The 22875-nt window shown below is 42.5% G+C and overlaps 1 protein-coding gene across 16 annotated transcripts in view; it reads right to left on the bottom strand.

The window, feature by feature from the left end:
* Positions 1 to 22023, bottom strand: part of rbm47 (RNA binding motif protein 47) — a 32418-nt gene extending 10395 nt beyond the window's left edge. For 5 of the 16 annotated variants that reach the window (XM_034582500.1, XM_034582631.1, XM_034582607.1 and 2 more), the window contains exon 1: positions 20062 to 20545. The gene's annotated coding sequence lies outside the window, so the exon portion shown is untranslated. The other 11 variants (XM_034582509.1, XM_034582517.1, XM_034582528.1 and 8 more) reach the window with 11 other exon arrangements.
* Positions 22024 to 22875: the final 852 nt, after the last annotated feature.

Genomic DNA, 22875 nt, shown 5'->3' with positions numbered 1-22875 from the left:
CGAGGATGCAGTACCCTTCTCTAGCAAAAAAACACATCTCTCAAAGATTTCCCAGTATAGCTACATGAAAACAGCTTTTTATGACTTGTTTCTGTGTTGCTTTCCTTCTCATTGCCTCCAGTTCAGTGTGCACTCCCTCTGTTCCTTCTATCGTGTGAAGCGCTAACACGACTCCATCTCTTATCGGCCTTATATTGTCAGACTAATGACAAAGGGAGGACAATATTCACTTTGGGACTTCTGCTCGGTGATAAAAAGAAGCTATGTGACACTGAGGTCGACTGTAAAATGCACTGTAGTCAGGTTGAGACTCCCTTTTCTGGATATTTTGTGTTTTGTCAAAGAGAGTTGATGTATTCAGTGTTCAGTCTCAGTGTGGGGTAACCTACTTCCTGCTTTTAACTCTGTGATATTACTAACTTCCTCAGTGTGGACCGCTCTTGTGCTGATGTTTTCCTTTTTTAGGAGAGACTCAGGAAATCGCAGCACTCGCTGTGTTAGAAGTGAAGCGAAACTCAGACGGTCTGTTTTAGTCTCTCTTCCTTTGCCAGAAAAAAAAAAAAGAAATGGTGAGTGTGTGGGATCTTTTGACATTAGTGTATCTAGAAAAGTCGAGATACAGGGACTTGTCTTCCTTAAGGGGACGTGAAGAAAGTCCCCATAATGTAAATCAATCAATTTTAAGGTGAAGATATGTTTTAAGGTTAGGTAAGGTTTATGTTAAGTTAAGATTAGGTTAAGGTTAGGTTAAGGCAAGTAGTAACTATGGTTAAGGTTAGAGTAATTCTCCAGGAAATCAATGCAGATCTATGTAATGTCTGCTGAGCTCATGGAGGCACGACACGTGCGTGTGTGTGTGCGTGTGTGTGTGTGCGTGTGTGTGCTTGACATCCAAGGCAAAGACACGTAAATCATTAACCTTGGTAAAGGCAAATCCCTGCTTTAACTCACACAGTGTATTCTTTTATGTCTTGCTGAGTAAAAAATTTATATTTCTATGAATTGAAAGTGACCATTTAAGTGTGAGTCTTCTGTTGTGACTCCACGTCTTTGTTTCAGCATGATACCGAAAGGCTGCAGCTCTTCAGAAAAACATTTCCCATGCAGACGTTTAGAGCTCAGACACACAGTTCAACTGGTCAAAGGTTATTAACACGGAGGAGAACAGGAGGGAAGGACCATCTCGCCTGCATGCACGTAGCAAGTGAAGGAAGTCAAAGAGCGAGGATTTGACGGTGTTCCGGTAATTGCTGTGGAGATTGCCCATTATATGGTGTTTATGATTGATGGAAGCACCTGACTCTCTACGTATTAACCGGGACTGAATTGTTTTATGAGCAGGCAAAAAAAGCTTTTATGGGCTTCTGTGATGACACTGGCAAATTCCATCTTTTTCTTCAAATAAGCAAATGAGTCGAGGTTTTATTAAAGCTCAGTTACTCACAGCTAGAAAGAGGAAGAGCATTTGATTATTTATGATTCTATATAACATAAATCTCTTCTGCTTCCCAATGTAGCTTAATACAGATTATATGGAGTAAAGAAAAGTGTGCTCAACAGTATGGAACGATACAGCTCTTAGTTTGCCTTTCTATAATGATTGACAATGATCCAGTGTACTAAAGGAAGCAGGCTTAAAGAGGCCACCATCTTAGCCACACACGTGAGCACGTGGAGGTGACTGACTCACGGCGCCCACCGAGCGGCCCCGAACAACAGGGTCACAAGGCAGCAGAAACACCAACACTTATCTTAACTTATACACACCCAATAGATAACATTATCTTAGCTAAAATACTAAATGACTAATGCACGTAAACCAGCCTCCACACGTAAGATTCATGAATGCAACTACTAAATAATAATCTTTACTCACAACTGTTTCAATTCAATACTCATCATATAGAGATGAATAATCCAAAGACAGTGAGAGAGAGACAGAGGGAAGTGAGACTGAAAGCAAAGGCACGGTGGAGGGACAGAGAAGGAGGAAGGAGAAGCAGAGCGAGGTCAGATGTGAGGATAGCTACCCCTGTTGTTCCACAGCACTCCGCTGCTTGGCTGCCTGCTCTGGGAGTGTTAGTCCACCTCCATTAGAGACAGGTACAGCAGGGCACTGAGCACAGAGGCCAGCCTCCTCTACACACACACACACGTGTACACACACACACACACGTGTACACACACACACACATGCACACATGCACGCACGCACGCACACACACACACACACACACACACACACACACACACACACACACACACACACACACACACACACACACACTTGAACCAAAGCTGTGAGCTGCAGAGCTGATGAGGGTGGAGCTAAAGCAGGTACTTTGTATCTGTGTGTGTGTGTGTGCAGCAGATCTGAGCTTCTACTTTTGAAGAAAATCTTTACTTTTCAACAATTTATTTACTAGTAGCTTTTTAGTGGTTGAATACATAAATACCAGGGGTGGAAAGTAGTTAATTACCACTTTATGTTTTATGTATTTTGTTCTTTCTCCCTCATTAATCATCTCAAGACCCCTCAGATTTATTTGGGGGCTCTTTGGAAGGGGTCTGACACAATGCATATATAACATCAACCAATGGAGGATTTTCTTTCCCACAAAACATGAACTTTTACTTTAAAAATACTACGATACTTTTACTTAAGCAGGGTTTCAAAAGCAGGACTTCTGTGTAATGGAAACTAAATCCATTCGTACTTTTTCTTCAGTAAAACAATGACACACACACACACACACACACAGACACACACACACACACACACACACACACACACACACACACACACACACACACACACACACACACACACACACACACACACACACACACACAGTAAGTAAAGCACTTGATGCACATCCCATAAATATGGACTCTGTCAATAAATAAGCTGCAACTTGTGATGTGAGTGGGAGGAGGGAGGCCTGATGGGAAATGTAGTTGTAATGAGTTATGAGGTTTTCTGCTTAGAGTTGCAGAAATGAGAAAATGGCCAGAAACTTCCTCATGTTTTTGCTGTGACAGGACTTTTAAAAGTTATGACTGGGAGTTGTGACGACAGTGATTTATGTCATGTCAGCACGATAGGCTACAAAAAATGTGTGTAACTCTCATCGTGTGTGCGTGTGTTTTTTGTACATAACAACGGCGAACATGTCCTGAGCACAGCTTAACTTAAGCAAACAACACACACCTTCCTGGGCAGTCAAGAGAGCAGATAGAGAGATGACAGAGAGACGAAAACAACCAGACGAGAGTTTCTGTCTAAAAACTCCCCTCCAGTGAAGAAGAGAGGGAGTGAGGGAAGGCGAGAGCAGATGGGGTGAAAGGAACAGACGGATGAAAGCCACAGTGTGTGGTCGACAGTGTGCTGACTTTCAGCTGCTATTGAAACCAGCTCCGCTCCTTTAACGACTGAGCAAACAGGAAAGAAGAAAGTCTATTTGGAATAAAGACAAAGAGGCTGATGGATAGAGAGAAAAAGAAGAGATTAAAGCACAAACGATAGATTAAGAGCTATGTATAGACTGTAGCATCTTAAATTTGTTTGCATAATGAAACACCATTTATAAAACTGTCAAATCAATCACTGTGACGTCAGAGGGAGTGGACTGAATATAAACGACAGCATAAAAGTGTGTGTGCATTACAAATGTGAGGGTGTGAGTTTTCCTTGGCACTCTGAGGGAAAAAGTAAGACAAGTGCTGCTGTTGGGGAGCAGAGTGGCTGGAAGTGTCTAAACCAAAGGGGGTCAATCTAAATCAAAGATTAACTGTGGGTCCGTAGTGAGAGCCAATCAGGAGACGGACATGCGTCACAGGGTTCAGGCGTTCAGGTGACTGCACAACGTGACCATCAACCCATCAGGTCAACGGTTAACTGTTAAACCCCGCAGTGAGATCCGAGAACGTGGGCCTATAGAACATTTATTGACCTTCAATCATTTCACATGTTCACTAAATCATTTGTCACACAAACAAGCACGCGCGCGCACACACACGCACGCACGCACACTCAGACAATTCAGTTTAAATGAGGTCTTCATTTGTGGATTGCAGTTTACTGGTGGTTTTAAGTTTAAATTTGAAAAAGTAAATTACTTTGTGTTGAAGGATAACACTGGCGTTATTCACTCTGCCACTCATTGTGCCTGAAGTGTATCCTTTGAAACTATATATATTATTTAAATTGAGTCTTTAATATACACTTTGAAAAGGGCTCAGGCATCTTGTAGCTAGCCACTGTAGTTTTTAGCGACTCAAAGGGATGAAAAAAGCATATTTGTTGGGAACTATTTTCAGCTGCAGATTAATATAATGTCTCATAGTAATCAATTACAACACCAGCACTGTGGGACTCCGTTGTGATCCAGACGCGAACGTTGCTCCAGAGGAGGGTAACAGAGGACATTTAGGCTTTAAAACATGGTGTAAACGACTCATTTCAAGTCGAATTTGAATGCCGGGGCTTACGGACACTTGGATTACACCACAGGAGCAGTATGGAGGCATTTTATGTTGTTTTCTATTTATTTATTTATTTTTACGTTTGAAGAAGTGGTCACCATCTACTTAAATTGTATTGTATTTAGCTGTAACACTGTTTACCCCTAAAACTCCAAAAGTGTTTTGTGGACTCCAACACTTCACCCACCCCTCCACCGGCATAGTGGTGAGTAGATAATCAGTGAATTTTCATTTCTGGGCGAACTATCCCTTTAACTGATGTAGATAATTCAATTTACATCGTGGTTTATGATGTTTATGATGTTAGACTGAATCAAGTTGTACTGACTTTAACAATATCACTCTGCCCCTGACTTAAGCTGAAGCACTTGCTTTGAACTACATCTTAAGTAATCACATTAGAGAGTGCTTCTTAGACTTCGTTGGCTATCACTGATAAGCTAGGTCTCTATCAGGGCCAGGGTCACACACACACACACACACACACACACACACACACACACACACACACACACACACACACACACACACACACACACACACACACACACACACACACACACACACAAACTCACTCACTCACACATACTGGCGGAACCTGTGAATAAGCAAGGAATAAAGTCAGCAGTAAAGTGGTGATGGTAATCAGTATCTTGGGCAGAAAGGCTGTGTGACTGCCATCTATTATTACAAGTCATCTATATAAGTAAATGAGTAGCCCATCAGAAGACCTTGGGTCCAACTGTACAGTGAGTCCTACAACCTGTATCGTCACATGATTAGTCCCATAGCCTGCTTTCCTGGAAGCAGTTTCACACAAAAGATTCAGATTTGGACTTTTTTTACTTTCTCCAAGAGCTTTATTTTTTAGAGTCACTTTCCTACTTAAACTGTCTTTAAGAATTATGTGCCCACCAGTTTATTCTTTAAAATGCTGAGCAGTGCAATGTACTCTGATCATTTCCCCACCGTATATAAAGCAGCAAAAAGAAGACACTTTGTCCCATTGTCATGTTTCTCTAGTACATGCAGATTGCGTTATCAGCTGCTCTAAGTGACCAAAGGCCTTAAAAACAATGGAGTTGATGAAAGAGAAGTGAGAACTGTGGCTGACCCTTGAGGACACATGATGTCCTCACCACTGTGGTTCAGGCAGCTCAACTGTCAGCACGCTGCTGACTGCTACAGCAAGAAACAGGACGGAGAATGAATTCACAGAGGCTGTGTCATCTGAAGTTTGTCCCTTTCTGCCCTGACACATTGTTTTTTGAGGGGGTGTTATTGCCAAGACACGGAGACTCTTGGCAGTTAGTGCATAACCAGCAATTTACTGTATCTTCTGGATTAATCGACAAATAATTTGGTCTTTAGCATTAACCGAAATTGTTCATCACATACCAGACTCCAAGGTTACGTCAGTCGAGTTGGTGCTGGTTCATTTTGTGTTGATAGACTTATTGATTGATCATTTTAAGTCTAAACAGGCCTCAGTTCAGAAGTGGAGAAACTTTGTTTTCTATAATTATAATCTCATCTACATTTAGCTCAATTTGAGCCCTCTAAATTGTTTGTCCCTGCCTCCACTTTCTGCTGTCTCCTTGTCTTTACTTCCCTTGTCTTATTTTCTCTCCCTCCATCCATGTACCTGTCACCGTCATTCCTCTGGTTCACTCAAGCTCCAAGAAGACCCGTGGGGAGGGGGGGAAGTAAGTGTGTGTGTGTGTGTGTGTAAAAGACCCAGATGGAGAGGAGCAAGAGAGCGGCTAACGAACAGAGAGGACCGAATGTTCCCTCTTCAGTCTCCTCATGCCGGCCTCCCTCCCTCAGTGTCAGAGAGCCCTTCAAAGTGAAACTGGCCTGAAGAATTTCAGGTCAGACGGAGTGCGTAAGTGACCGCCTCCAGCCCACCCCAACTTCACCGCCGAGGGATGATTCCAGTTCATTTACTCCAAGAGCCCCCCTGCTGTCAGGACTTTCACATTCATCCACGGAAAACTGCACGATTTAACTCAAACACCAACATTTTACACAACACAGCAACGACCCTGCACCTTCATATTCTCTTTTCAACACACCAGCATTGATGATTACTGATTTAAACTTTAATCTGAGCACTCATTATAAACCGAAAGGGCTTCGGTTTCAGTCTTAATATGAAGCATGACAGGTCTGTGCATTGCCACATACGTCCCCTCATACGACTACGTGTTCGCGACTAATCATAAGAGCTGCTTTGGCTTTAGCATTAGCTGTAAAGGGGCTTTGCCTCCTTAGGCAAACACATTCCACAGGCTAATCATGCAGCTAGCCTGCTCAAGGCCTTAGCAGACATTGTTTCATACAATTATGACTGACACTGACAGTGTCCCACACTCGTGATAAAGGCTTTAGCAGGCCACTCCGTGTGTGTGTGTGTGTGTGTGTGTGTGTGTCTGTGTGTGTGTGTGTGTGTGTGTGTGTGTGTGTGTGTGTGTGTTTGTGAGAGAGAAAGCATCAAGATTTAAGGCCAGAAATTTGGTGATATTAAACAAGACCCAAGTATTTGCCTGTTTAGCCCCATTTTAGTTTTCAGCATCCTTCCCACTCACAGTTACAACAGACGCTCACAAAAGCATTCACCTTCATACAGACTTTTATACTCAAACAAGGGTACACCCTGTCTACAAACACAGCTAAGAGTGTGTGCGTGTGTCAGACTCCTACAACGGAACAATTTCAGAAATATGCAGCTGAGGCAACACGTCTGTCAACACAATTGTTCTGTTCAAATTGTATCTTTGAGCGTCTCAGACGAAGGAGTTAACCGAACATGCAAAGTCCGTCTTTTTCCACGAGCCACGAATGCAACATGACTGAGTAGCAGCAGATCTCTGACGTGCAAAAACACACACTCGTGCACACAAAACAAACACATCATCTTAACCGGGGTAAAAGTCCACATATAATATGACGAAGAACCTGTGAGTCTACCAGTAATAATACCAGCCTCTCCAGTTAGTCATTAAAGCATTTTTTATCCCCCACCCTGAATACACACACACACACACACACATGCAGTGCCATGCCACTCCACTGGTTCCACTGGTTTCACTGTAAGGACATCTTGATCTCTATTCCAAGCACTGATTGGTTTAAATGGCTTTATTGTCTGTTTTCGTGGTGGAACAGGGCCGTCTGGTAAACTGTGACTGTGTCCAGACAAAGCAGAAAGTCAGATATCCTCGAAGAGCAAAAAGCTGCTTCCTCCAGATAGTCTCAATCACAAGACTGAGTCGGTTATAGACGGCTTCATGAAGTCTAACAAAAACATTTATAAACACGGAAACATGGAGGGCAAAGGCAAGAACATATAGAGGTCATGTGTGTCAAACACTTTCAAACAAAAAAGTCAGAGTAAATTTAAAAAAGTGTCATAGTGACACAGCAAAATGAAGTGGTGACCTTTTTCTTGAGGTGACTCAGACAAGAAAGACAAATTTTAGCGCCATACCTGTATCCAAATCTGCGGTGTGCGGATGTCGACGAGCGGACCAATGAGATGCAGTTGCGTATTTTGCTTTGGGAAGTCACTTCACACACTTGTCTCACACACTTGGTCTCTTTAGATTCACTCTCCAGTGGTGACAGGCTGCTGCAGTCTCTCGCCTGCCGTGTCTGGGTGTTTGAGTGTGGAGGTGAGCAAAGTTGGTTTACTGTTTACTCTTATTCTCAGTGGCCAGGAGGGAGAGGTGGGGCCACTCAGTACAGGTAAACCCCCACCTTTTTTCCTCCTTCTTCAATCTCTCTCATTCTCTCTCTCAGCTGATAAGCAGTGAGACCAAAGGGACGGAGTGAAGGGACAGAGGGTGTGACCAAAGGTGGTGATTGGCAACAATCAGGGAAGTCATGAGGAGCTTATGTTGGATGCATTCACAGTTACTCTCTGTAAATGTGTTCTCAACCTCTCATTATTAAATAACATCTCAGACAAATCTAATCTGGATCAGAAAAATATATTTTGTTCATCTTACTGACGACCTACATTTCTAATTTTTGAAACAAAAAAACATTGAGTTCTGCAGGCAAAGTATCAACAGAGTTATTTTTTGATACAGCCATAAATCAAACAATACCAATGTGTACACTGAAGGGAGGGGAGTTTAACTGGAAGCAAATGAGCAACAAGTCTGTGCTGCACAACGGTCAAGGTGATCCTGTCTCTCTGCTAACTGCCTACAATTATTAGACAAAATCTGTTGTGCCATCTTGCGCATTTGGAGCCAGAGTCAGGAGAGCGAGCCCCAGTATCGGGATCCCTCTGATACACTAAAGCCCAAGACATGCTTCCCCCTTGCATGTCAGGGTACGGCATAGCGCTCTGTGTAGGCTACAGCATAGCTTCGTCGCAGAGGCAAGGATTGGCCTTAATCATAATGTTTCACACCGTTTTTATTGCATTAAATATTGAATTAAAACCAAACTTACCAGAAAAATCTGGACTCTGGAACAAACATCGGAGTGATAGGAACTACTTAAAATGACAGAAACTATCTTTGAGAAAATTGTATTGGACATGTACTTGTTGACATGTTTCCCATCCAGTAACAAGGCCGGATTTTTCATCATCAATCATCGTATTTCATCAGCATGACAGTCGGAGCTTTCTCAAGTTTTAATATATTTTCAGCTCTTCAGACAACTTCAGTGTTGCTATTAAATTTTATTTCTGCTGGTTTCCAATTAATATGATTTGCTGGCAACACACAGATACATTATAGATACAGAGAATACAAAGTAGAGCAAAGCTGTCACATTCCAGTCATATTTGCCAGAAGCACAGAGGGTCAGAGAGAATAGGAAGGAGACCACACTGACAATGTGTGGAAGTGTACATAACCTTAAACAACCCTTCAGGAGAACAGGGCCTACACTCTTATCAGTCGGGGTGCCGTTCTACTCCAGCTTGAGTGTGTGTCTGTGTGTGTTTGTGCTTGTGTGCACAAATGCCATTGCACAAGTGACACATTAACCAATGACTCTGTTAATGAAGGACATGCAATCACTGATTCTCACCTTTTTGGCAGCACGCACACACACACACACACACACACACACACACACACACACACACACACATATTATATGTAGATAGCAGGTTCAAAGTTTACAGATGGAGTAATCTATTCTCTCCCCCAACAGGGTGTAAAAAGGTTGAAGTGAAGGCCATTGGCCGCCATAAACCTATTTTAATAGGTGGAGCAGAGAGCGTGATTTAGACACGTAGATAACTTTATTACCAGCACACTGTAACACACAAACAAACTCACCTGCTCATAAATCAAGACGAGTTTGTTTGTATAACACAAACAATAGCTGCTTTCAGACATGCACTGAATTTTCTCCAGTTTCTCTGTATTTTCTATGGAGGAGGTGCATGTGTGAACGCAGAAGTCAGAGTGAGACCCTCTGCAGTCTCTGCTGACTTTCTCCATCTGGCCCCTAGTATAACGTCTATAGAAATCCAGGAGAAGTCGATGTGTGCAAACTGTTTTGTCAAGAAAATCACGTGATCTCCACAGCGGAGTGCATACGTCACTTCCTGCCTCTGCCTGATGCACCCGGCTGCTCCGCCTCCCGCCTGAATAATGCAGAGTATTTGTTGCGGTTGCGAATGCGTTTGTGCAGAAAACCTCCCGCTGTGTTGTGCATGTGTGAAAGGCAAAGTCTGGGTAAACTCCGTAGCCAATTCTCCGAATTTTACCCGCAGGTCATGTTTGAAAGCAGCTTATGTCTCAATGGCCTTTACAGACTCACCTCAGCAGTTCCCAACCCTGTGTTCAAAACTCACCCCGAGAGGAAGAAAACTCAAGCATAAGCACACAAAAGAGCAATTTACCAAATATTTATTTTACTTCCCACCATCAAGCAATAATAAGCAGCACATAAACATTTAATGAATGGTTATAAATGCACTATATCAGCTTATAGATATAAAGACACTGTGCTGTCTTTAATGTAATGTATTTGTAAACATTAAGAATTTCATATTTGTACAACTGTAGTTTAAGATACTGTCATTACACTTATCAGTGTCCACAGAATGAAATGTAGATGTTGACAACTACATAAAAAAACACTTATATCTGTTTGGAACTACTGTATAGTGTCTTATAAAGCATTTACTAAGTCTTTATGTACTTTTGATTAACACTAATTTAAGTGTTGCTGGAGATCCAAAGATCCAAATGTCCGTCTTCTGATAGCAAAATGAGGAGAACGTTATAAAAGTAAACAGGAGTTAAAAACACAATCCAACAATGGGACTATAACAAGAAGAAAGATGTTGGATAACATCACAAATATTTGCCCAAGCGATCGAAGAGTCCAATCAAAATATATCTACACACAAAAAGCACATAAGCATCATCTCAGTGGCAGACAGAGACAAAGTCATGAGGGAACTGGCCCATCAGGTCTGATATGGAGCTGTACACAAACAGCCAACAGTCACACACACACACAGACGGGACGAGGAGTCTGTTAATGTGTGTGCCGTCATGCTGCCACCAAAACTGAGAGCAACACCCACATAACGCACACAGCTGAGTCAGGTATAGCAATACATTCAGCTGAGATCAGCAAACTACAGACAGATCCCTGTGAATGTTACCAGATGTACAAAAAGAGATTGTAGGGCAATAAATTACAGCACTAAATGTTTTATTGGCAGCATATGCCCATATATGCAAGTTTCCTCGGTTAAATACATTTTCAATAATATTACAGAATTTACTGCTGTTTACTATACATCACTTATTGTTGTCGTGTACTTTTTGTTCACTATCATCTATGAGAAATTAGGTTCATTTGGTAAACAGACATAATATTTGTCATACAATATTTATTTCCAATGTATGTTAATATATAAGAATAAAAAGAATGTTCTCAACATTTTATTCTCGAAAGGTTTTAATATTGGTATTTAGAATATGTGCTTCCACACACTGAAGCACACCAGCTCACTTTACACCTGCTATTCTTCATACAATATGTGTTAATGTGTTACTGTATGTGTGTATATAATAACAATAATGGTCAATATGTGAACACAATTATTCAGGTTTAGATGTTAGTGTTTATACATCCACACACTGAAGCACATAAACACACTTGACACACATTTTATATTGGGTGTCAGTTTCCACTTGGTATCAGTGGCCTTTCAAACTGATAAATCTGTTTATCACGTGATTAAGATCGGGGTCTTAACTTCTATGAGGCAGGTAATTCACTTCAGTTCACGTCATTGATGATGGTTATTTACTCCAAGCTACATTTAATAATATGCAAAATTTATTTTCATATCATCGTGAGTTAATGTATGACGTTTTGGGAGAATCATTGAATGAAATAATTCCACAGTTGTTTCTAAATTTGATGTAAACTTTACTGTGAATGCAAAAATAAACATTAGAGAAATGTGTGTGTGTGGGGGGGGGGGGGGGGGGGGGTTGCAGGGCATGTGACACAGCTGATGGGCCTCAGCAGAACAAAGTGCTTGTTTGTCAAGAAAATATTTCTAACGGGCAACAGATTACACCTTCGTCCAGCAACACTTCAAACAGGAGCTCACATATCCATATGTACATGTGTGTGTGTTTGTGTGTGTTTGTGTGTGTTTGTGTCTGAGTGGCTGTTGCCAAAGTGTGTCTCATAGACTTTTGCTGTTTTATTTTGACTTTCTCTGTGTCCGACGCTCTATCAGCTTTTTAATAGCTCGTATTTGCATCTGTATCTTTATCTGGTTCCACTGCACTTTGATTTATTAGCTATAACCCAAAAAATTGACTTAAAGTACTAATATGGTTGGATTGTTAAGATTTTACTGAATAAAAAAAAAAAAAGAATGTTACCAGATGTACATTGATATGAAATAATTCTATTAAATAATATAAAAGTAATTAAATAAATAATCTTAAATCATTTGACAAAGATTTGTTAATTTTTAACCCAAAACCTACATAATATATTTTAAGGGACAGTGTCAAACAAAGACAGACATTTCATTTGTCTGAGTATCAAAACTGAATTGTAATGATGCATAAAATGATCTAAACTGCTTCCTCTACCTCAGCTGACCCTCCCGTCAACGTCCCAACAGAGGGAGCACACTGCAGGGTGTCACCCACACCTGGGTTTATCTAAACACACGCCGCTCGGAGATCACACTGCATTTGTGTGTGTACGGGAGGAAGCAACCTTTAAAGAATGCTTTTCTGCTTAAACAGGACAGGAAAACCTCACTGAGCGTCCTCCACTGCTCTGTTCATCACTTCCTCATTCAAAGGGTCAACTCACATCCCGTAACGGCTGTTAACCAATCCCAGTGTCCCACTTATGATTAACAAATATGACTCAGCACAAAAAGAGAGAGAGAGAGAGAGAGAGAGAGAGAGAGAGAGAGAGTCGTTCTGCCCTCTGCTAGCACACACACACACACACACACACACACACACACACACACACACACACACACACACACACACACACACACACAGGATCTGACATTACAGTCCTACATTTTTTTTCCTTCCTTCCTGATGAAAGAAGTTTCCCCTTTTGCCTAGAATTTAGTCAGCTGACAATCACGTGGCTTGTCACTAACCAATGGCGGAGTGGGGCCATTGTGTTTTTAGGTGCTACAATCACCGCCAAGGTCAAGGAGACACGCAAGGAGAGAGAGAGAGAGAGAGAGAGAGAGAGAGAGAGAGAGAGAGAGAGAGAGCGCGTGTGTAAAGAAAAGATTTGAAGGAGGTAGAAACCTTAAAAAACACATTAGCACCAGAAACACAGAGTCATCCTCATGACTTATAACCACAGCGAAGCCACTTATTATCTGACCTGTGACCAGTAACCATTGTAACGTCAGCACGGATGACTGTCCTCTCTCCCACAAGCTGTCTTGTGATAGTGTGTTAGTTCGCAGCATGTGGGTGAAACAACAGAACATGAAATGTGATACAACACATTATATTATATTATTACTATGTTATTTTATTCATAAAATGGTGGCAGGGCTATTTTTGGGAGGCACTATTAGGGTTAGACGAAGTGTCTCCACTTCCTCCTGTTGAACAAAAATGAAGCCAAAATATGTAAAATAGCATCAAATGTGTAATTTAAACCAACTTGATGGAAGCACTGGGACACAAAACAGGGTAATGAGAAGTACCTAAACTGAAATATTTTAACTTTAGTTTGGTCTATGTCCCATCAACTAACATGGAGGAGGCAGGGTTTATGACCTGTCCTGGTCATAAACCCTGGTCAGCCACCATATGATTTTGGTTTCAGATTTGGGGAGCTGTCATAACGTCTTTGGGACATGAATTCAATTTGCATTATACAGGATTTCATCTTGTCTCTCAAACTTTAATTTTTTTTTTACTTAATCTTGATCGTTGCAGTTACAAAACACTTTAGAGATGTGATCAAAGAACACTTTGTATGAACTTGTCCATGTGAACCATATGGTCTTAAGCCACAAAAGTCACAGACAAACTGTTTATCAACTCATAGCATGTTTTTTGTGGGTTCTATACATCAACTGTAACCATGAATGGATGCAGTCTGATCAGTGATCAGTTCCTGTCTCTGCTGAACCTCTTTTGTTGAATCTATAATTACTCAACATATAATATGTTAAATTATAAGTATGTAAAAACATTTCATCAACACAAGTAAATATGTTGTCAAACTACATAGTTGTTAAACCTGTAATTCTCACCAACCATTGTGTCCGGAAAGACTAATTGTTCTCTTGTCCACGCACGCACGCACACACACACCCAGAGAGAGAGAGAGAGAGAGAGAGAGAGAGAGAGAGAGAGAGAGAGAAAGAGGCAAAATGAGAAGGGAATATAAAACAGGCAGTTAGATTATTGCAATGGTAACGCCCCCTAAACTCACAATAGATGAACTCCTAAACAGTGTCACGCACACCACATTGAAACATGGGAAATGACTGACGAGAAAAAAACAGAAATCATCCTGAGAAAGTGAAACGATGTGTAATGAACCTGTAAACCTGCTCTCACTCTGAATGACGGCTCGAAACCACTCAGGACACAAAGAGGAGAGAGCGTGATAATAACCCCATTAAGAAGATGTGTGAAGGACAGATGAGACAGAGAGAGAAAGATGAATCTGATTGTCTGCACAGTGTGTGTGTGTGTGTGTGTGTGTGTGTGTGTGTGTGTGTGTGTGTGTGTGTGTGTGTGTGTGTGTGTGTGTGTGTGTGTGTGCGTGTGTGGCACACACACACAAAGTAGGAATACTCAAAGTATCCCTACTTTGAGTAATTTTGTGAATGGGTTCACAGAGTCAGTCTTGGCCCATGGAACATTCCATTCTGGCAGGGTGAAGGGGGGTAGAGGGGTGTGTGTGTGTGTGTGTGTGTGTGTGTGTGTGTGTGTGTGTGTGTGTGTGTGTGTGTATGTGTGTGTGGTCCAGGTATTACAAATTTTGCGGTGACCTTAATATGTTTACACAGTCAAATTATTGTCTTCCTAATAAGTGATTGAACCAGTGTTATAGTTAGGCAAGTATTCGTTAGAGACATCTCCAGTGTGTTAGTGTGTGTGTGTGTGTGTGTGTGTGTGTATGTCTGTGTGTGTCTGTGTGTGTGTGTACACATATATAGGTGTATTTTGTAGTTGGCTCTTATCATGAGCTGCAGTGTAGTACAGGTAGTTTCTGTCCGTCACGCTAGAATCAAATCCACCACATGCACGCACACTTACACACTCTCTCACACACACACACACAGGCACACACACCTTGCCTCTTGGCCTGCTGTACAGACAACTAGCCCATTGTATGTAGCTACAGGTATGCAGAAAAGAGCCTGTCCGAGAACAGGCAATTGGATGCTTAGTGTGTGTGTGTCTGTGTGTGTGTGTCTGTGTGAGAGCAAGCTAATGGGTAGGTTCAAAATCTAAGTTAAATCAACACTCACAAATCCGTATGCACATTAAAAATGTAATTAGTTGATGTAATTGTTCCTCCTGCCCATATTGTCCATGAGTATATATATATGAATATAAAATATATACAGTGCATACACATAATCTTGAATTTGCCTTCCTTATATAAAGAACGCACCAGGAGATTGTCCGAGTTCGATGCGTTCTCAACTACAGGGTAATTTCCAGAACACTCATGTAAGTGGCGGAGCCTGGGTGGAGCATGTAGGGGACAGGACATGATGTACAAATTCTGCTGTGGAAGTATTTTTTTGTCTACAGCGCATCTTGTGTCCGCCCACTCTCAATTGTCATTGTCTTTTCAATTAGACATCTTCATCGGCGTCGCCAACACGAACAGCAGCCCTCTTTATCCTTTTCTAGAGCTGTCTGTATTGTTTTTGTTTGGTTTTCTTCATTTTTGCATCCGTTGTGTGTTTGAAATCAACATGTCTGTCTGTGAATTTTTCTGGACATTATCCTGCTGTATTCTCACATGGACTCACTCTGACATTACACTAGGACGCTGGCAGGAAAGGTCCAGAAGATGTCTGGAGTTTGTTGCATGTCTGCAGCTTTACACTCTTACATTTAAAATTCAATAGTTACAGCAACAAACTGTGTTTAGCTGAATTGCGTGATATTGGCATGTATGTTTTGTTTCAAGACATTTATCCTTCGATGCGTCTCCACTCTCAGTCTCTCTCACCCAAAAAGAACTGTGCTCAGCTAAAAGAGTCAAGTGGTGGAGGGAGAAACTAGCGGTGAAATGAAGCATGATAACAGCATTAGCGTACGAGCAGGTTGGAGGGGAGGAGAGAGGCGAGCGGGGTAGGGGGGAGAGGATGGAGGGTTCAGCAGTGTCACCACATGGGGGGCTGGAGGGGTTACGCAGGAGTGAAAGGTTGACCGGCAGAAGGCGGGGGAGTGAGGATAGGAGGGGGGAGGAGGAGGAGGAGTGTTGATCCAGCACAATGAGTGGATGTCACCTGTTTACACACTCAACAGTGTGCGTCGGTCCCGCCACGTTCTTGAAAGAGAGACTGTTGCACAACGTCTCATTACATAGACTCACACTATTAAAAAACTCTGTTCCGTAGAACAGTTGTGGATTCATTTGTACGGTTTTGAAATATGTGTCTCAGAGATTTCTGCTTCCTCCTGTTTGTGTGCTCACTGTGTTACTCTAATATTCCTTTTCACTTTAAAAGTACTTCAAGGTTAGGCAAAGATTGTGGTTCTGGTTCAATGCTGTCAAGTATACTGGTTCTGTCTTGCGCTTCACTTCCACCAAAGCCTCTTCATAACCTCAACCAAGTGCTGTGACTGCCTAAAAATTATTATTCATAGGTTTGATAAAGCTTCAGTTGGTTTGAGAAGATATTTACTGTTTTCTGTAGCAAATTATCAGCATATTAACATAATTTCTGCAGCTTTTCAAAATATTGTTGAAAGATTCCTGAGAGAGCTGCTGCTTCTGCATGTCTCACCGTAATTGTTCTACCCTACTGTTCGGTTAGTAAGATTCTTTAACATCTCAAAACTGTCCTCAACAAAAACTTTACATCATTGGTCTTCAGCTTGCTTGAGTTTGCCAATGGAGGGCCTCCTGCTGTCCTGTGGTTGAGTGAATAATAACCGATGTCTGGAGCAAAGGCAGAAGTAGCATGACGTTATTATCCCGCCACAAAATCCTCTCCAGGAGGAAGTCAGGGATCGTGATTTGGACGACAAAGCGTGTGACTTTGAAATAAACATATGACTTTGATATTGGAGACATTTGTTCGCTGCCCAGTTCCTACCAACAGTCTGCGTTGTATCATGATCTTTTTCTTGACCCTAATCAACTTGTTTTAATGTGCAACTCTTTCAAATATTTACCATAAAGGCTAATCGTCATTTGTTATGGTTATGGAAAAGCACTGGCTCTGTCGTCCTGCCAATCTGAACAAAATATTTGTATATTTAGGTCACAAAGCCCTCTAGTGGCCACAATGTTCACATATAGGGAGGAGGACGGGGTAGTTGACTTATCAGCGAAACGTTGACTTCAACATGGGAGACTGTAAAAGTGAAGGTTTGTGTCTTTCCATGAATTCAATGACACATTTAAAGGTACCCTAACCTCAACAAAGTGGTCAAATAACCCAAATCACAACCTTTTCCTAACCCTGTGTAAACCTAACCGCACTTTGAGCACTGCAACATCATAGTGATGTGTAACAATTTTGGAAGGCATAGATCATTTGTGGGACACCTTTTAGAGATTTTGTAGGTGAACAGACCTTTTCACTTGAGGAGTGAAAGGACAGAAGCAGTCTGTTGTGTCTACACTAGATAAACACCCCAACCCTGGACAGATTGTTCCCCAGAATTTCTCTGTCCTTAATTTCCTTTCTTCTACAACATTGTTACATCATCTTTTCATATTACTGCTCATCCCCGAGCCTTACTGTTTATCCTCGCTGCCTGAAGAAGAGCACGAGTCTGAAATGCCCCATAGTCCAAAGTATCTGCGTATATGAGAAGTCTTTTATTTATGTCTGTGCATTTGTGCCCAAACTGAGCATATTCATAATATTTTTTCCATTTCTTTGAAATGAACAGCTCCCGTTCTTTTTGTACCTGTAAGTACGAACCTGATGTTTTACCTGTTTCAGCTTCCCCTTGTCTCACTGCTGCTCAGTTTTGTCCGAACAGAGGGGAGCTGGAGAGGAAGGTGCAGGGGGCGATAGAGGGGAAGAATGTGGCCATTGTGCTTTTCAGGTATGTGTGTGTGTTTGTGACAAACAGAGAGAGGCAGAGAGGAGAGAGAGAGAGGGGGCGATCAGATCTTGTTACAGGTGTTTCATAAACACCACAATAGTGCAAACGGGTTCTCGGTATCTCTCTCTTTCTCTTCTCTTTCTCTCTCTCTCTCTCACTCTACTTCACTGTTGGTGGATTAGGCTTATGGATTTGTCACACACTCAAACACACACACTAACACACACTCAGGTTTGTGCAGCTATCCCTTTAAGACTTTGAATTGACTTCCATTCATTATGGACAGCCTAATCCACACCTTACCCCAAACTTTAACCAGCACCTAAGAACATTATTAAACACACACACACACACACACACACACACACACACACACACACACACACACACACACACACACACACACACACACACACACACACACACACACACACACACACACATTTGACTGAATGTGTGCTTCCCCATCATGAGCATGAGATGGTCATGTGACAGTCAGGTGACACGACTATATACCACGTATGTGTGTGTGTGTAATTCATTTTTTTTTTTGTCAAGTTAAGATAAAAAACACAGTAAACTTTTATTGTGCTTCATGTTGCCCTGTGTTTGTCTAATGTTGTGTCTCTTCCTGAAACTATCATGATACCACTAAGGTCACGCTAAAAGAAAAACTCCCGATATAAATTCCTGTCTTTGGATGATTGTCTGTCCCCTATTTTTTTCTTGAAACGTGACACAGAGGTTTCAAATGAGATCAGCATCTAAAAATGGTTCACCTGTTGAACCTGCTCGCACAGTCAGTATTGAACACACACATCAATTTAACTAACTTACTATGACACACGTACTGACAATTTAACTGGTGTATATTTTTGGTTTTGGTTTGTGCGTCACTTCATCACAAACACACACACAGTGACAAGAGTGTTTAACAGGTGATCGTCACCATGCTCCTCCCCGTCCTCCATCTCCGCAGGGGATTTACAGGAAACCGTAAGTTAGTGCATCACCATATCTTTTATCTCACGTTACAGCACCTACCAACCATCAGAATCCCTCCAAATCAACCAACCATTATGCAATTTAATACCCAAACTTCTTTAACTTCACTCTTTGTGGAGATTGCTGATGAATTTGTTTGTTTGAGATATTAAAGTCCTCTAAAAGTAGCAGGTTCATCATTTTGTCCTTGAGAGACACACACATGGAGAGAAAGTCCTCGAAACTGCAGTTGAGGAAATTTGAGATGTAAATTTTGTGTTTGTGAAGAGTGTGAGAGAGACGGCTGCTCAGCTGGATGTGAACCTTTACACACAGAGACACATGTGCACCCACACATGTACCTTCACACAACTAAATCTCATTTGTTCAACAACAGGACACCCAAGGCTGACATGGCAGCCTGCTCAACCAGTTTTTGAAACACACACACACACACACACATACATACAACGACAACTAGACGAGACAGAAACCGATTAAGCACACACACACACACACACACACACACACACACACACACACACACACACACACACACACACACACACACACACACATCCCCATAAAAAAATAAACAGCGAGTCCCTGTCCCACAACCTTGTAGTGAAGGTTACAGCAGTCAGCTGGGTCAGAGTGGACCAGCTGAAGAAATGTCCTTCTAGTTACCCACTGTGTTTGTGTGTGTGTGTGTGTGTTCTCCCTCATCTCTCCTTACACAGCAGAGTCAACCATTAAGATTAAAGTGAGAAATGGACAGAAAGGACTGAACGAGAGAGAGACACAAGACAAGTTTCCAACCAACCTGTGCGATGATGGGATGTGTAGTCGCTGTCAGTTCTTCTGCCACCGTTTCCAAAAGCAACAATCCGGCTGATCACTTTCTCATCTTCCCTTCCTCCTTCCTCCTTTCCTTCCTTGCGCTCGTCTGTCAGGTTCTCTCCGGCTGTCAAGGTGCCTCCTTTCTTCAATGACAGTTTCCCCCAAAGCACAATCAGAGACGAGATCTCAGACACGTCTGACAAACACAACGCACACACTCACATGCAGAGACACAGAGAGAGAGGACAAGTCAGAGTTTCTGTTCTTCTTTTGGTGTTTTTTTGGATTCTGACTCAGATCCTCTCTGCTCGTCCTCTACTCTGCCACGACAGAGGCTCGTAGACGCAACAGCAGGAGACACGAGGAGGGATGGGGGGAGCACAAGGTCTCGAAGTGGAGGAGAGAGCGAAGAAGGTGGCAGAGTTGAAGGAGAGAGCTAAAGAGAGAGAGAGAGAGAGAGAGAAGGAGGGTGGAGGTTTGGAGGGAGGAAGGGCTGTGGTAATTAGTGAGTCGGTACCTGACTCTCACTGACATAAGCCCCACATTCCTCAGAACCGAGGCGGGGGAGAGAGGCGAGGGAGGAAGAAAGGAAAGAAATAGAAGAAAACTCTTCAAAAACACACCCCAACAACAACACACTAATAATCCCATGAAGCACAACAGAGAATAAACGTTCTTCATCCACACAGACACAGAAACCTGACTTCCTTACAGCACAGCGTGGCTCATAGCGTCATAGCTGCATGATGTGGAAGGTGAAGGTGCTGCTGCTGCTGCTGCTTCTGCTGCTGCTGCTGCTGGAGCGTCCCTGTCCCTCACCTCAACGCCTCACGTTCAGGTGTCTATTCCTCTCTTCCGCCTCTTTTCAATTTGGGGAAAAACCTGTCTCTCTCTCTCTTTCTCTTCCTATCCCTCTGTCTGTTTGTCTCTCGCTCTCTTGATCTGTGTATGGTGTACACACTGCTCGCTCCTGAAACTCACCAAACCAGAATCTAACTGCCCAAACCCCCAACACACCTCCCTCCCTCCCTCCCTCTCTGCCTCCCTCCTATCATTCCGGATGGGAAATGCTATCCTCTTGTGGCCCTGGACAATCTTTGTGTGTGTGTGTGTGTGTGTGTGTGTGTGTGTGTGTGTGTGTGTGTGTGTGTGTGTGTGCAAATAGCCAGACCTGCAGCTAGAGCAGCATTCCTCTGAAGGAGTTTCCAGCACCTAGTCGCCACATGATCACATCCACCGCATGCTCATTACTGATGAGTGGACACGAGGCCACCTGTGCTCATTCACAAATCTAAAATCCCCCCCGAGGTCATGATGATACGCTGTCTTAATGTTATAGTGACGTACATGTAGATCCCTCTGTAATTACGTCTTTCTGTAATAACAACTTATTAGTGGCCTCTCGGATTTCTCACGTTGAGCTGTCAGAGCGAAGGTGACCCATACGCAGACGTGACCCACTACACTGGAGGTGGAGGTAGCTGAAGCTTTAAGTGTCTTATACAAACACGCACTCGCCTTGGTTGAACGGGGCTCCTGCTGTGAGGCTGAAGTGAAAGTAAAACAGTGAAGTTAACCTACAGGATTCTGACTCAACTGGTGTTTCTCATTCCCCCACCTTTACATTTTGTTCCCACCTCATCCACTTTTTATTCTCTCAAGGTTTTAAGCAACAATATCTTACTCGTTTTTGACGTTTCAACACAGCAGACCTCCACATTTCACCTCTCACTCAGCAGTGTGTGTGTGTGTGTGTGTGTGTGTGTGTGTGTGTGTGTGTGTGTGTGTGTGTGTGTGTGTGTGAGTGCACTTGCCTACCTAGATATTTCTTGGAGAATTTGGTTGTAGGCGGGGCCAGGTGCTTCCTTCTTCCTGATGTCAGGTGCGTGGTGGGCGTTTCGTCTTCGTGATCACTGTCAGTTGTCATGGAGACAATGACAGAGAGAGAGAGAGAGAGAGAGAGAGAGAGAGAGAGAGAGCGAGAGCCAGCCCGGGGGGGTGGGCTGCGCTGAACAGTAAGGACTGTAGTCAACCAACTGACAAACTGAGGACAGAAGAGAGAAGTGAGGAAGCTGGATTTCTGTTTAGAGTAACAACACACACACACACACACACACACACACACACACACACACACACACACACACACACACACACCCAGTAGGGAACTAGCAAGTGTGTGTGTCTCTCTGTGTGTGTGTGTGTGTATATAGGAAACTGAGATTGAGTCAGACGTGTTCACACAGAGAAATAACGTTTCGACACAGCGGCTGAACTCTGGCAGGGAGGAGGCCGGAGCCGTTGGATGTGTTGCTCAACACGTTTCACTTTAATGCTTACTTTACAAATCAAGCTTAGGGGCAAATACAGAAGCAAAGAAAACATTACGTTACGTTTCTAAACTTGTACCATAAGGTAAGTCAGTGGTTAACACATGACCTTTAACAATCCAAATGTGTCATGGAACATGATTATCTTTAATGACACAGGTGGGAGCGGCTCACTGAGGTTTAATCATCATTATCAGAGTGTTCAGGCAGATATAGCTTAGTGTATTTACATGTTCATCACAACATCATCCAGTGTTTCAGCTCATTTAGAATAAAGCATATTTGATTATTGCTGCTGCTGTTCCACAGACACAGCCCGTCTGTTTACTGCTGCTGGTTTTCAGTCATTTGTTTACACTGTGAGAAACCACTTGCACAGACTTGCTCTGGTTTGCAAATTCATCAGCGTGAAAACCGCTTCTAAGTGATGTTATTGTTGCATGTTAATACAGCGCGTCAGTGACAGT

The sequence above is a fragment of the Hippoglossus hippoglossus genome, chromosome 1 (assembly GCF_009819705.1).
Source record: "Hippoglossus hippoglossus isolate fHipHip1 chromosome 1, fHipHip1.pri, whole genome shotgun sequence".
NCBI classification, from domain to species: Eukaryota; Metazoa; Chordata; class Actinopteri; order Pleuronectiformes; family Pleuronectidae; genus Hippoglossus; species Hippoglossus hippoglossus.
Note: the sequence above shows the minus strand (reverse complement) of the source record. Positions and strands in the feature narration are given on the sequence as shown.